The sequence below is a fragment of the Cebus imitator genome, unplaced genomic scaffold (assembly GCF_001604975.1).
Source record: "Cebus imitator isolate Cc_AM_T3 unplaced genomic scaffold, Cebus_imitator-1.0 Scaffold689, whole genome shotgun sequence".
Lineage (NCBI taxonomy): Eukaryota > Metazoa > Chordata > Mammalia > Primates > Cebidae > Cebus > Cebus imitator.
In genome coordinates, this window is record NW_016108004.1 from 517,369 (window position 1) to 530,863 (window position 13,495).

At 59.2% G+C, this 13,495-nt stretch overlaps 1 long non-coding RNA gene across 1 annotated transcript; it reads left to right on the forward strand.

Moving 5' to 3' along the window:
- The first annotated feature begins 580 nt into the window (after positions 1–580).
- LOC119469521 lies at positions 581–11,338 on the forward strand. Its single transcript, XR_005198342.1, has 3 exons — positions 581–594; positions 8,288–8,298; positions 11,113–11,338. It is a non-coding gene; the product is annotated as an uncharacterized LOC119469521 (long non-coding RNA).
- Positions 11,339–13,495: the final 2,157 nt, after the last annotated feature.

The window sequence follows — 13,495 nt, forward strand, 5'->3', positions numbered from 1 at the left end:
CAGGGGAAGGGAAGCCTGGTGTCCCTGGATGGCAAGGAGGGAGGGCCGTCTAGGGCAGGGATGGAGCTCTGATAAAAGAACTGGATGTGCTTCCTGGAGGAGGAAGACAGGAGGGGTCCTCAAGGTAGGGGGCAGAGAAGGGGAGGGCCACGAGCGGGACAGGTTCCGGTGAGGCAGGAGGTTGCTAGCGTCAGACCTCCTGAAGGGGGTCTGTGTGGGAACTTCGGACCAGAGCCCAAAGCCCGTGAACACCCCACTGAGTGGAGAGTCCACTGCTGACCTCCTCCTCCACCCAGGACACAGCCGAAAGTGATGCCAGCCTCGGCCTGCTGGGAAATCCCTGTTATCCTAACAGTGCGGGGGGGTTTGTCTGGGCCCCTGCTCCCCCGCTGAGAATGGGGCCTGCAAGTCAGGGTTCCTTTTCACCCACGGTCATCTCAGGGCAGGGCTGTGACCCTCCACAGCCACACCCCACCCTGGGCCCCAGCAAGCAGCCCTGAGCCAAACGTCCCCAGGTTCCAGCCACCATCAGCACCGAGCGGGCTGTGTAGAGGGCTCTCTGCAGCAGCGGGCTGGCTCAGGGGGGCCAGCATGGTCGGTCCCACTCTGTTCTCAGCTTTTTGCTCCTGCAGGGAGGGGTTCTCCCACCCAGCATGCTCCGATTACCAAGGTGACCTGAGCAGCTGTGAGTCTCCTGGTCAGCTGAGCCCCAGGTGGTCACAGGGGAGGAGGCTGCAGCAGGCCCTCCCTCTGCCTCCCACAGCCATGCTGCCCCTAGGCCACTCTGCACCCCACTTCATGAAAACCGGGGGTACTGGTGGGGTACCCAGTGGATTTCACAGCCAAGCCTGCATCGTGTATGTGGTGCTTCCTGGGAGGTGAAGAAGATGCTGGAGCCAGCGAGCCCCGCCTGCCTCAGCCTCTCAAAGAAGGACCCCCGCGGGGGGTGGGCCAGGCAGATGTCACCATCATAAAGAGGAATTTGTTGAAGAGAACCCCATACTCCCCTTGACAGAGGTGAGAAACGCCAGCATTCCTGGAGGCTCAGCGGGTGCTGGGAGGGAAGCTGTCTGCTTGCAGGCTGGGCGCTCTGCACGTAAATGGCTCACTCCATTCTGCAGCTCCACAGAGGGAGAAACATGTGCTGTGTGGATGGGGCTCCTCGTGTTTTAAGAGAACTTTAAAATGCAGAATCTACGTGAAATCTCCCAGGTTTTAAGCGTTGACAACCAGGTCAAATTTCAAAAGAACGTGTGGTTTAAACAACACACATCCTGGAACCATGCTGTGGGCCAGGAGAAGGGAGCCAGGTGTCCGCCATGCGGCCAGTGTTCCAGAGCCTCCTCACCCCGTATCAGCGGGTGTGCCCGTGGGAGAGGACTGGGGGAAGCAGGCCTCCGGACCCCAGATCCCCAAAGACAGAGCACCACACTTTAGCCCCCCACCACCCCCAGCATTTTCCAAAGGGTGGCTCCAGAGACACTTGTTCCTGGGGTTGTTCGTAGACATGTCTTCTAACACTCTGGGAATCTCAAGGTTAAATAAATCAAAACAGACTTCTTTACTCCAGGACACCTGGGAACCTTTCACCTGCGACAGAACCTTGTGAGTATCCAGGAGGGGAGGCTGTGCAGCGCTTCTCAAACCAATTCCACAGGGGACCCACATTCAAGGTGCACCTGTTAATTCCAGAAAGATGCTACGGCCCCGCAGAACATGGCTCTAGAAGTGGAGTGCAGCACCCCACCCCACCACAGCAGACCCAGCCATCCCAGGGTGGTGGGCACCCAGGCTGAGGTTGGAAGGGGCAGAGGAGCCGCCGGTCGGGCCGGTGCTGGTCAGGAGCAGGGCTCGTCCTGAGGATGGTGGCAGCGCCCAGGAGGAGAAGACTGAAGGACCCAGACCCGCTAGGAGGCCACTGCTGTCATGGGGGAGAGGGACAGGCAGAGCCGGGCCTGAGGCGGGGAGGCTGCTGCAGGGTGAATGCATCCAGGGAGATTTGCAGGTGGAAGAAATGGCCAGAATTTGGTGTCAGGGAGGGAGGAGGCTAAGACCAGACCAGATGAGGGCTAAATGGACAGAGCTCACACACAGACTTTGGGCCCCAGGGGAGGGGTGCTCAGAACCCAGGCTGGGGACCAGTTCCCTCCATGTCCCCTGACCCACAGCTTATCTCAGGGAGCCAGGCTCAAGCAAACTTCAGCCTCCTGGGGAGAGAAGCCCCAGAGCACCTGGTCAAGCAGGAGGTGGAGAAGTGGGTCAAGGCACTAGGAGCTCAAAACCCGGCCACCCCTCCCTCGGGATCCAGCGCTGCACAAGGGGGTGGCTGGGAGAGAGGCAGAGCCCTCCTGATCCTGCCCCCAAGCTCCGCCCTGAGCCGGGCCAGAGGGCGGCCCAGGTTGCAGCTGCTGCAGTGCCCCAGTGCCACCCAGACCCAGGCCTGGGCTCTTCCTGCTTCCAGCAGCCCTTGTCCCTCCCGCTGAGAGGAGAGGCAGGGGCGATTCCCATAACTGTCTCTCCAGCTGCCCCCACAGCCTCCAGGCTAATTTCAGCCCTGCCATCAGGCTGCAGCTGGGGGCGTTGGGTTGGAGAGGGCTGTGTGCCTGCCCAGTTCTGAACACAGGCCCTGAGGGCCTCAGGAGGCTCGGATGGCCAGCCATACCCAGAGAAACAGTGCAGCTCAGCCCGACAGGCCGTCCTGACACCCCACCCCACCCTGCCTCTCTGGGGCCTTCTTCCTCCCACGGGGACCCCTCTGGGGTCTCCCACTGCCTGCCAAGCAACAGCCACGCCCTGCTCACTCTTTGGTGAATTCCCACTGCTCTGGGCGTTCTCACTAACCAAGTAAGGCTGGCAGTTGGTGTCCGCTCCTCCTGCCCTGCTGCCGAGTCGGGCCTTGGTTCCCTGGCTCTATCTACTCTCCCTTGGATGATTCCAGCAATTGCACATTAAAATCCCACCTTGTGGGGCAAGTCCAACATCACCCTCTGTGAGCATCCCCCACTCCTCAGCCAGAACTGAGTCTTCCCTTCCCTGCGCACCTCGAGCTCCTCAGAGCCTGGTATTTAGGCGTCCGAGGACGCGCTGTCTCCCACGTGAGACCCTTAGCTCCTCAAGAACAGGGTCTGAGTCCTGTCCATCTGGATCCCCCATAAGCCCAGCCCAGTGCTGGGCATACAGGAGGCACTGCTGCAGCCCGGGTGGGGTGGGTGGAGCCGGGGCCAGAGTTGCCTCTGAGCGAGGCTGCTGCTGTCATCTCAGTTGCCAGTTTACTCTGTGGTTGAGGACCCTGCCCACTTCCCTTCCCACCCTGACCTAAGGAAGACTGCCCCACCCCCAGACCCCCATGGCTCCTGGTTGCCCTGCAGAAGGCAATGAGTGTCTGACCCCAGAGGCCAGGCCTGGGACATGCAGAACCTCTGGTCTAGTCTAGTCAAAAACAACTCAGGCCAGACTGTCACCATAGTAGGTTGAACCAGGACCTCCCAAGCCATGTAGTTCACTCATGCAGAGGCAGAAGCCAGATCACGCGTCTAGAGCAACCAGAATGTAGAGTCGGGGGGACCTAGATTATGGGGGAGTGGAACAGCAGAACCCCAAGGAAGATGAGGAGGAGGAGAGAGCAGAGGAGACACCTTGGGGAGCAACCAGTAGGGAGAGGCTCCTGTTACAGCTGAAGCCCGAGGCCTGGCTCCGTGCCCATGACCGGGAGAACAGATTCAGGGAAGACCATTCCATTTCACTGGAGGTGGGATCGTTCCCGCAGAGGGGAGAAGAGCTTTTCCTGCCACCCAGAGCCAAGGTGGGGCCCCCTCCAGGAAGAAGTGAGGAACTGGGGCTTTGGGGCCTTTTTTTTTTTTTTTTTTTTTTTAGAGGGAGTCTCATTCTGTCGCCAGGCTGGAGTGCAATGGTGCGATCTCTGCTCACTGCTACCTCCGGCTCTCTGGTTCCAGCGATTCTCCTGCCTCAGCGTCCGAGTAGCTGGGACAACAGGTGTGCACCAGCACGCCCAGTTAATTTTTGCATGATTAAAGTAGAGACGGGGTCTCACCATGTTGGCCAGGATGATCTCTTGACCTCGTGATCCGCCCACTTCGGCCTCCCAAAGTGCTGGGATTACAGGCGCGAGCCCCTGCGCCCAGCCTGGAGCGGTTCCGAGGACCGTCCCGGGAGCTCCAGGACTGCCGGGCTGCCGAGGTGGTGGGGCAGGGCCGGGAGGAGGGGGCAGATCCAGAGATGCCCGAGTGGAGCCCATGGCCTGCACTCACTGCCGCGCCCCTGAACCGCCGCTGAGCCTCGGCTGGAGCGCCAGGGACGCCGTCCAGCGGGCTCCGGAGCCTGCCAGCGCCCCGCTTGGAGGAACGGAGCCAGGAGCAGCTGGCAAGGGGGCGTGGAGAATGTGCCCCACCCAGGCCAGCGTGGGGCCCAGAGCCACAGCAGAGCCACCCAGGGGAGACCCAGGGATCCACTGCTGCCTGTGCCCCCTCACCCGACGCAAGACCTAGGACAGACAGGGGAGCCTGGCGCGGCTGCAGCCCCTCTCCCCTCCTGGGTGCTTGGCCCGGGGCTGCCCATCCAGGCACCTGGAGGCCGTGACCTGTGGGTGTTTCCGGCAGAGCAGGCCTGGAGGGCAGGGCCCGGGCCAGCATCACTCACTGCGGGGACACCGCCTCGAAGAACCCCTGTTGATGGGGGGGGGAGAAAATGAGAGGCAGGCAAGAAATAAGAGGCTCGGTTCTGCTGCCTCCCCCAGCCTTAGCCCTCCTCCATGGAGCCCCCGACCCTCAGTGACATTTGACCCTACCTCCGGCCCTGTGTGGGGCCCTGGGCCACTTGGGCTGGCGTGCCCACGATTCAATGCCTGCATTTCACACAAACAGGTCCCACTGCTTGGCCCGCGCAGCAGGTGGCTGCCCACCCCTGCCCACCCCTGCCTCCCTATGCAGGCTCCTGCTCAGGGTGGGAAGCCCAGCCTCACTTCCCTGGGAAGAGGAGCTCAGGGAAGGGCCCCAGGGAGGAGAACGCTCCACACCCCCCAGTAGAGGCTGGTTGCTTTCTGCCGTGGGAAGGTGGGTGCCCTGAACACGGGGTCCCAACCCAAAGAGAAAGATGCCCCTCAGCATGTGAAGGTGGCAGGAATCAGGGTGCTCCAGTCCGAGCTACAGCTCTGGGAGGACAGGCAGGGAGTTGCCTTGGGGCCTCCATTTGTCTACCCCTGGAGAATGGGCACATGCCTCAGATGGTGGAAGGGTCTGGATAAGCCAGCATGCGGCAAGGCCATGTCCTCTCTGGGGTATGCAGAGAACTGCTTGCCAGCGGGCCGTGAACACCCCCAGTCCTCTGCTTCCCCTTCAGGCTAAGGGCTTTGGGTGTGCTGGGCTGTGGCTGGACTCTTGGAGGCCACCACTGACCAGGTGTCTGTACTTTCTGGCCTCTGGCCTCTGGCCTCTGGCCTCTGGCATGCTCCAGAGAGGACACGGGTCTTGTCCCATGCTGACTTATCCAGACCCTTCCACCGTCAGGTTCCCTTGGATGAGTTCCCAAAGGCAGGACCTAGGGTGCCATCACTGTTCACAGTCTAGAAGCACCCATGGGCAGGACTGGAGTGCCTCTGATTTTATCCAAGTGCACCAGGGCTGGGTACACACCAGGCCTGAGTGGCCAAGGCTGGGACATGCAGAACCTCTGGCCTGGCCAGAACCAACTCAATTTCCCTCCCAAGTTGTGGTTCCGTCCCTCCCAAGTGAGGAGATGCTGGAGGAAGAGAAGGCGGGAACGGCAGCCCCCTGCCTTGTCCCACCTCACCTCAGCCAGCCAAGGAGCCACTTCTCCAGGAGAAGGGATCCGGGTGGCCCCTGGCAGTCATAAAGCCATCTGGAAAAGCCTCCTGCCAGCCACATGCACATGCCCATGCCCCTGAAAGTAGCAGAGCTCGTAAATTACAGCTGAGGGCTGCACACCCTCCCCTCTGTATCTATATCCGCCTTCGTGCCTGAAAATGGATATTTATGCATTTTCAATATTCAGGGCAGACGCTCCATCACTCCTGCTCACGGCTGCGTCACATGACACCGCCCCACAGGGACTTTCCTCTTCCACCTGCTTTGCCACTCAGGGGCTTCCGAGTGGGGCCTGGGCCCTGGAAGGGAGTCCCCACCCCCATCTGCAGGCCTCCATGACTCGGGGGGAGTAGAGGGAAGAAACGGACCAGGCCAGCCTCCCACTGGAGCCTAGGGCCCTCTTGGAGGCAGGCAGGGTCGGTCCCCATGCTTTACAGACCAGCAGACAAGGCTAAGAGAGGCTGGGTGCCCGGGCAGGGTCACACAGCATCCTCTCTAGGCCAGGGTTCTCTGGCCTTTCTTTGTTTCTCTGGTTCTCTCTCACGTCCTCTCCGTGTGTCTCCAGGTCTGACTTTCAACCATCCCGGGCCCTCTCACATCTTTCTCCATCTCTTGCTTAGTGTCTCCACAACTTTCTCACTGCCCCCCATCTCCCTGTCTCACTCCCACCCCGCCCACCTCCCCTCTCTCCTGGCTCACACCCTCCCTCTCCCTCAGAGCCGCTGTCCAAGGCTGAGGTCAGGGCAGGGGTGGGAGGAGCTGTCCTGGTGCCCAGCAGGGGCCTCCCTGGACATCGTCTCCCCCAACCCCCGCCTGGACCTGTGATAGGAGAGCCCCCACAGCCCTAAGCCAATGAACGCACAGAGCAGAAGTGGGAATGAGGGTAGGAGGCTCGGGGTTGGGGGGCAAACGTTTCCACTCAGTGGGAGCAGGTGAAAGTCGGGTGTGCCCCTTCCCCAGAGCCGTGCGGAGGGGGCACTGTGGGTCAGCTTCAGGGCCAGCACCACCACTTGACCTCGAAGGGCCCGGCTCTTTCTGGGATTGGCGCTGAGTGAGGAGGAGCCTGGGCCTGCCCTGAGCTGGAAAGGTTAATGCCCCTGGGCCCGGGGTCCCTCAGCCTCCTCGCTGCCCACTTCCCCTTCACCCTCCTGCTGCCCGCTCCCCTCTCCTCTCTCTGCCCTCTTATTTCACTCCTCTCTCCCTCCTTTCCTCTCTTTCTCCCTCTGCAGGGAATGATAAGAATTAATTAAATGTGCCCTTGGTTCTGGTCTCCTCACTTCCTCCAGGGAATTAGCCACTCCAGCTCTTTGGGCCTTGTTAGATTCCAAGAAAAAATAACTCGTGTGTGCTCCATGTGAATGTACATGTCCACCTGGGTGTCCCTGTACAGTGGTACACCCCAGGCTGGTCTGCAGGTTTGTCGATACATACCTGTGTTGTACAATTCCACGCACATGCCGGGTCTGGAGACAGGACTGTGTGTTTGCGAGAACACATGCGTGCATCTCCTGGGATGCACATGTGCCCGTGTTCCATATGGGTCTCTATACGTGTGCACTGAAGGGCTTCACTTGGAAACCCACCCCTGTGTGTACACATCTCTGTTGGATCTGTGTGCTTGCACAGTGTGTCTGGGAAGTTATGCATGTTACTGTGCAAGTCCCTGTGGGGTGTGTGTGTGTGTGTGTGTGCTCGCTAGATCTATGTGCATTCCTCTATTAATGCAGTATGCCTGTACATGCGTATAAGCATATCTGTGTGCCGGTGTCTGTGTGTGTGTGTGTGTCTGCATGTGGGTGTGTGTATGTGTGTCTGCGTGTGTGTATGCGTGTGTGTGTGTATCTGCGCATGTGTGTGTGCGTGTGTGTGTCTGGCATGTGTGTGTGTGTGTGCACGTGTTTCTGTGTGGTCTGCATGTGTGTGTATGTGTGTCTGTGCATATGTGTGCGTGTCTGTGTGTACGTGTGTATACATGTATGTCTGTGTGTCTCTGTGTGTGAGGGAGTGTGTGCATGTGTCTGTCTGTGTGTGGGTGCATTTGTGTGTGCGTATGTCTGTGTACGTGTTTGTGTGTGTCTGTGTGTCTGTGTATGTGTGTGTGTTTGCCTGTGTACGTGTGTGCCTGTGTACGTGTTTGTGTGTGTGCGTGTTTGCCTGTGTCCGTGTGTCTGTGCGTCTGTGTGTGCGCATGTCTGTGTGTGCATGTGTGTCTGTGTGTGTCTGTGTGTGTGTGTGTCTCTGTGTGCATGCATGTCTGTGTGTGCGTGTGTGTCTCTGTGTGCATGTGTGTCTGTGTGTGTGTCTGTGTGTGTGTGTCTCTGTGTGTGTCTGTGTCTGTGTGTGCGTGTCTGTGTGTGTGTGTCTGTGTCTGTGCATGTGTGTCTGTGTGTGCGTGCACATGCACCCCTGCCACACCCTACACACATCTCCTTCCTGGCTCCCTTGAGCTGGCAGCCTTGTCCCCAACAGAAGGCCTATTGCACCACAACCCTGGGGTGATGGCAGTGGTGGCAGTGGCAGTGTGGGTGGCAGGAGCCTGCAGGTGGGAAGGTGGAGGTGACACAGGGGAAGGCACTTACTAATGAGGCCACCTTCCTTGCTAGCCTGAGAGCTGGTGCCACTAATGATTTCTTCAGTAACCAGTTTCCTGGCGAAGGGCTGCTGCCAGAGCCCTGCTCTCTCCCTCCCCGGGACCCCCACCTTACCCCACTTCCCCCAATCCTGAGGCACTGCAGGAACCAAGAGCACCAGGGTAAAGCACAGACAGAGCTGGCGGCCAATGCCTGGTGCCACCAGGACCCAGGAGACCGCCTGCCTACCCGTCAGCCTGCCACCAGGAAGCCCGCCTTGCAGTGAACCCTCTGTGTTAGCGTGCAGTCTCCAAAAGCCCTCTGAGTCCACGTGTGCTTCTGGAGGAAGGAGGTCTGCACACCGCAGGGAGCGCGCTTCCTTAAAAGGAGCACTCAACTGGGAGTCAGATGACTGGCTACGAATCCCAGTGCTGTGCCACCTTGGGCAGGCCCTACACCTCTCTGGACTTGGTTTCCTTGTCTGTAAAATGGGGAAGCTAGAATGGCTAGTAAACTCTCAGCTCTGTGAGCCATCTGAGCCCGGTTTGTTTCACCATGATGGGGGGAGGCTGGAGCCACTCTAAACCTCAAACAGGAGTAGATGGTGCACGGAGCTGAGCGTTTGCTATTTTGTGTTTACTTTCAGTATGTATTTTACGTGTGTATTTTCATATACAGGTGTCTGTGTGTGCATGGGTGTGAGTCTGTATGTACGTGTGCACATGCGTATGTGTGCAGGTATCTGACTAGTACATCAGATGCTAATTTCACAGATATTCCTAAAGATGAGGCTAAAACACACATTGAAATTATAAAAGTAAGCTGATTTTTAAAAATTCTATGTAAAGAAGAATTCAGGTGGCATCTGAGGGTGGCAAAAGTCCAGATGAAAGTCGACAAATGTCTGCAGCCCCAGCTTGAGTGTCCCCATCCCCTTTCTGCCTAAGGGACAGTGAATTGGGGGCCCTCCCTCTCTGGAATGAGAAATGCACAGACAGGGCCCTGACTTCCCATGGTGTCCTCACAGTCCCAAGACAGACAGCGGTGTGGATCGGCAGAAGACCTTGCTGTGGGGTTCGTGGAGCTGATCCTTCAGGCCACAGGTCCCACGAGATCTCTGAGGCCACAGAACAGGTCCACGCATGTGGCCCCCAGGGTGATTCGGGCCAGGACACAGGAGCGGCCCAGGCAGAGGTGGCCTGGGCTGGGCCTGAGGCATCCTGGGAGCTCAGCACTGCATCTCCTTGAGGGGCCAGCTGAGACTGCTGGGCCCGTGAATAGGCTTCTCCCCGGTACCCACCTGCCTGCCTGGGACAGAACGGCCAACCCCACAGCCCCAAATGTCTCTGTCCTCCAAGAGGCCAGATATGAATCACAGGAATTTACAGCCCGGCCTGGAGTGGGATATATGAGTCTGCCTCCAGCCTGGGCTGTCAGGGAGTGCCCCATTGCCCCAATGGATGAGGCTGTTTCCTGCAAGACAAACTCCCCTCTACGGCAGGCAGCGGAGGGAGAAGCATCCAGGCCCTACGGCCAGCCCCATACCTGTCCCAGAGCTGATCGCTTGTGCCCTCCCTTGGACCTGCCTAAGACGAGACGTAACCACACTCAAAGTCAGAATGGACCTCTGAGGTAGCCCAGAACACACACACACACACACACACACACACACACACACACACTACTCTGATGAGGAACCAGGGTCCAAAGAGGGATGGGCCTGGCCTGAATCACCCACCAGCACAGCAGTGAAGCTGATACCCCAGCCCATAGGCCCCCTGGACTGGTTATTTCAGTGTCCGGTCACACTGGACTGTCATATGGCCATGGGGGTAGTTTTCACCTCCAGATGCCGGCGCCTCTCCAGAGTACAGACGGACCTGGGTTTGAATCCTTGTCCACCCTCTGAAAGTTATAACCTCTCTGTGCCCCTTTCCTCACCTGAAAAATGGGGATAAAAATATCCCAATTTGCTGAGGTTCTTATGAGGTTCAAGTGAGAGGATGCAGGTAGAGCCACAGCACAGAGTGGGCCCCTGGCACATGCTCCCTGAGTGGTGACGTTGGTTCTCCACCATCCCCTGTGCCTCAGGGGGTCCTGGGCCTGATTTGCTGTGGGCAGAAGGACAGTCAAGGTTGGTGGGGGCAGGAGCAAGAAGAGTTCCAGTGTGGGACTGCAGGGCAGCAGTGAGACCACTTCCTACTGGAGGAGACCCTGGAAGCCTCCCTGGAGGCCGTGACATCAAGCAGAGGATGCAGAACTCTGTCTCTTGCTCTGAAGCTGACTGGGGGCTTCTTGAGTACTGGAGGGCTGGAAGGGAGCACCCTAGCCTGAAAGCCAATCCCAGCCCAGCCCAAGCTTCTGCCCTGGATGGCCTGAGGAGTCGTCCCTCCCTTCTCTGGGCACCCGAAAAATGGGGCCAGGGAGGACCAGACAACACTCCCTTGAGGCGCCCTTCTGCTCAGGGGCTTGTGCAAGCGGAAGAAGGCGGTGCAGACCCACCCTCGGCAGAACCCAGTTATTGCCACGGTGCGGCAGCAGGGAGTGAAGCTGCAGTCCGGCCTCCTTTCCCCGCGGCCAGTCCCTCCCCAGCACCCGGTAGTCTCTGCTCCCCCACCGCCAGCCAGCTCGCCCGAGAGCCAGAGCTGAGCGTCCTTCACATCCAGACAGGCGATGCTCCCCGCAGCCCTGCAGGGCGCCAGTCAGATGGGGAAACTGAGGGCCCAGAGAGGGGAGCACTTGCTCAAGGCCCCGCGGGAGCCAAGTGTGCCCGGCGGAGGCGGTGTGAAAGGAGACGGCGGTCACACGGACCTGGCTGGGATCCCGGTCCCCTCACCTCCCGCTGTGTGTCCTCGGGCAGGTCACCCACCCTCTCTGAACCTCAGTGGATACGACTGCTGATCATAGAAGCCACCGCTTTGTTTCCGGCAGAGTTTATGCCCCATGAGAGTGGAGACACGTCTGTCACTCACCTCAGCGCCCCCAGAGCCTGGCGCAGGGCGGGACACGGAGAAAAGCGCCTTCCTGGCGATGGGCACACGCTGCCTGTCCTCAGACCCCGGCCCGCAGCAGCCCCGGTCAGCCCCGCCCTCCTCCCCTCCCGGCCGCCCCCGGCCTGGAGGGGCTCCTGCTCCGAGCCCCGCATGCCGTCTGACCGCACCCCAGCCCGCAGGCCCCTTTCTGGGTCCCGCCGCTCCCTGGCGTCCCTCCCTCCTGCCCTGTTCACAAGACAACGAGGACGGTGTTTATTTCTGTCTCCCTTCCTCCCCTGAAGGGAAACGTGCTTCCAATCTTCCAGGAAAACACTAAGGCTCCAGATGAGAAAAAGCAAAGGCCAGAGGGACCGTGGGCGCCCCCTGTCCCCGCACCCGCCCCCCGACCCCGCAGGCCCCGCACGCGAACCCGCGCCTGCACGCCCTCCTCCGCCAGGCCCCGAGAACCGCTCTGTTATTTTGGGGGTAATTGAAAAGGTCGACCTTTATTCTAGAAAATAAGCAGGTCACAGGGACTCAGGGACCCAGAGAGCGAGAGAAAGGAAAGCGGGGCGGGCGTGGGGGAGGGGCTGGGGGAGAGAACCCGGCGGGGGGCACGTGGGCGGGAGAGGAAGCGGGAGCGGAGGAACGCGGGGGGGGGGCGGGGGGCGGGCGACCCTTCGCCGGTGAGCAGGGCTGTGCGGCCTGGACCCCCAGGGCTCAGGGAGATGTGGACCTGCTGCCAGGTCCCAAGCCTCATCCAGCCTCCATACCGCTCGTGGCAGGAGAGGGCGAATTCCCACCCTCTCGCTCACACAGCCTCCGACCTCCTGGAGACCAGGGCTCTAGGTAAAGACCGATTCTCCGTACCCCGGGGCCCAGCCAGGGTCTGGCACAGGGCAGGAGCTTGGCAAACGTTTGTTGAGTGAATGGATAGATGGATGGATGGATGGGGGCTTTGTGTGTGATCCGGTGCCAGCTCCGGGGCCTAACGACCTGAAGATACAGATTCAAGTCCTGCAAGGATCAAACCAGGGCTTCCTGCACGGTCAAGCTAGGACCCCTGGCGTCAGCACTCAGCACTCAGCCAGATCTGAGAGGCCTCTCCTGACCTTTTGCAGGTCACCCCTCCAAGGGCGCTACCAGAGCAAGGCAAGGCCAAGCGATGGGACCACATCATCCAAAGGTGGAGCCCAAGCTAATGACCCTGTCATTGTGCCTCTGCAGGCCAAGGCACAAGGGAGGCCCCCCGTTCATCTTCCCTGGAATTGGCATCGCTTTGTTGGTGGGGCCATCTTCATCTGAACATCTTCATTCCCCCAAATGTTTCTTCTGAACCCTCCATCCTCTTTCTCCCCTTCCCTTGGTACCATAAACCTACCCCAAGAGTGAGTCTCAGCTTTGTGGCTCAGTTTCAATCCTGCCCCTGTCTGGTGGCAGCTGGGGCCAGGCTGAAGGTCTGTCCTAGGCTGAGCCATAAAGGCAAAAATAGGGTTTAGTCCTAATAGAAGTAAAGGACTGGCTGGGTGCAGTGGCTCACGCCTGTAATCCCAGCACTGTGGGAGGCCGAGTCAGGTGGATCACAAGATCAAGAGATCGAGACCATCTTGGCCAACACGGTGAAACCCCATCTCTACTAAAAATACAAAAATTAGCTGGGCATGGTGGCCCATGCCTGTAGTCCCAGCTACTCAGAAAGCTGAGGCTGGGGAATCACTTGAACCTGGGAGGTTGCAGTGAACTGAGGTCGCACCACTGCACTTCAGCCTGGTGACAGAGTGAGACTCTATCTCAGAAAAAAAAGAAGTAAAGCATCTCACCCCAGACAAGCTCTGACCCTGGTCACCCACTGAGCCTGGTCCTGGTCACACACAGAACCTAAACCTGTATTTAGAGATGGGCCATTAATTTGTCACACGGGCTGGGCACGGTGGTTCAATCTTGTAATCCCACTTTGGGAGACCAGGATAGGAGGATCACTTGAGGCCATGAGTTCGAGACCAGCCAGGGCAACATAGCAAGACATTTCTACAAAAAATTTAGAAATTAACCAGGCTTGATGGCATGTGCCTGTAGTCCCAGCTACTGCACTGAGCCAAGATTGTGCCACTGC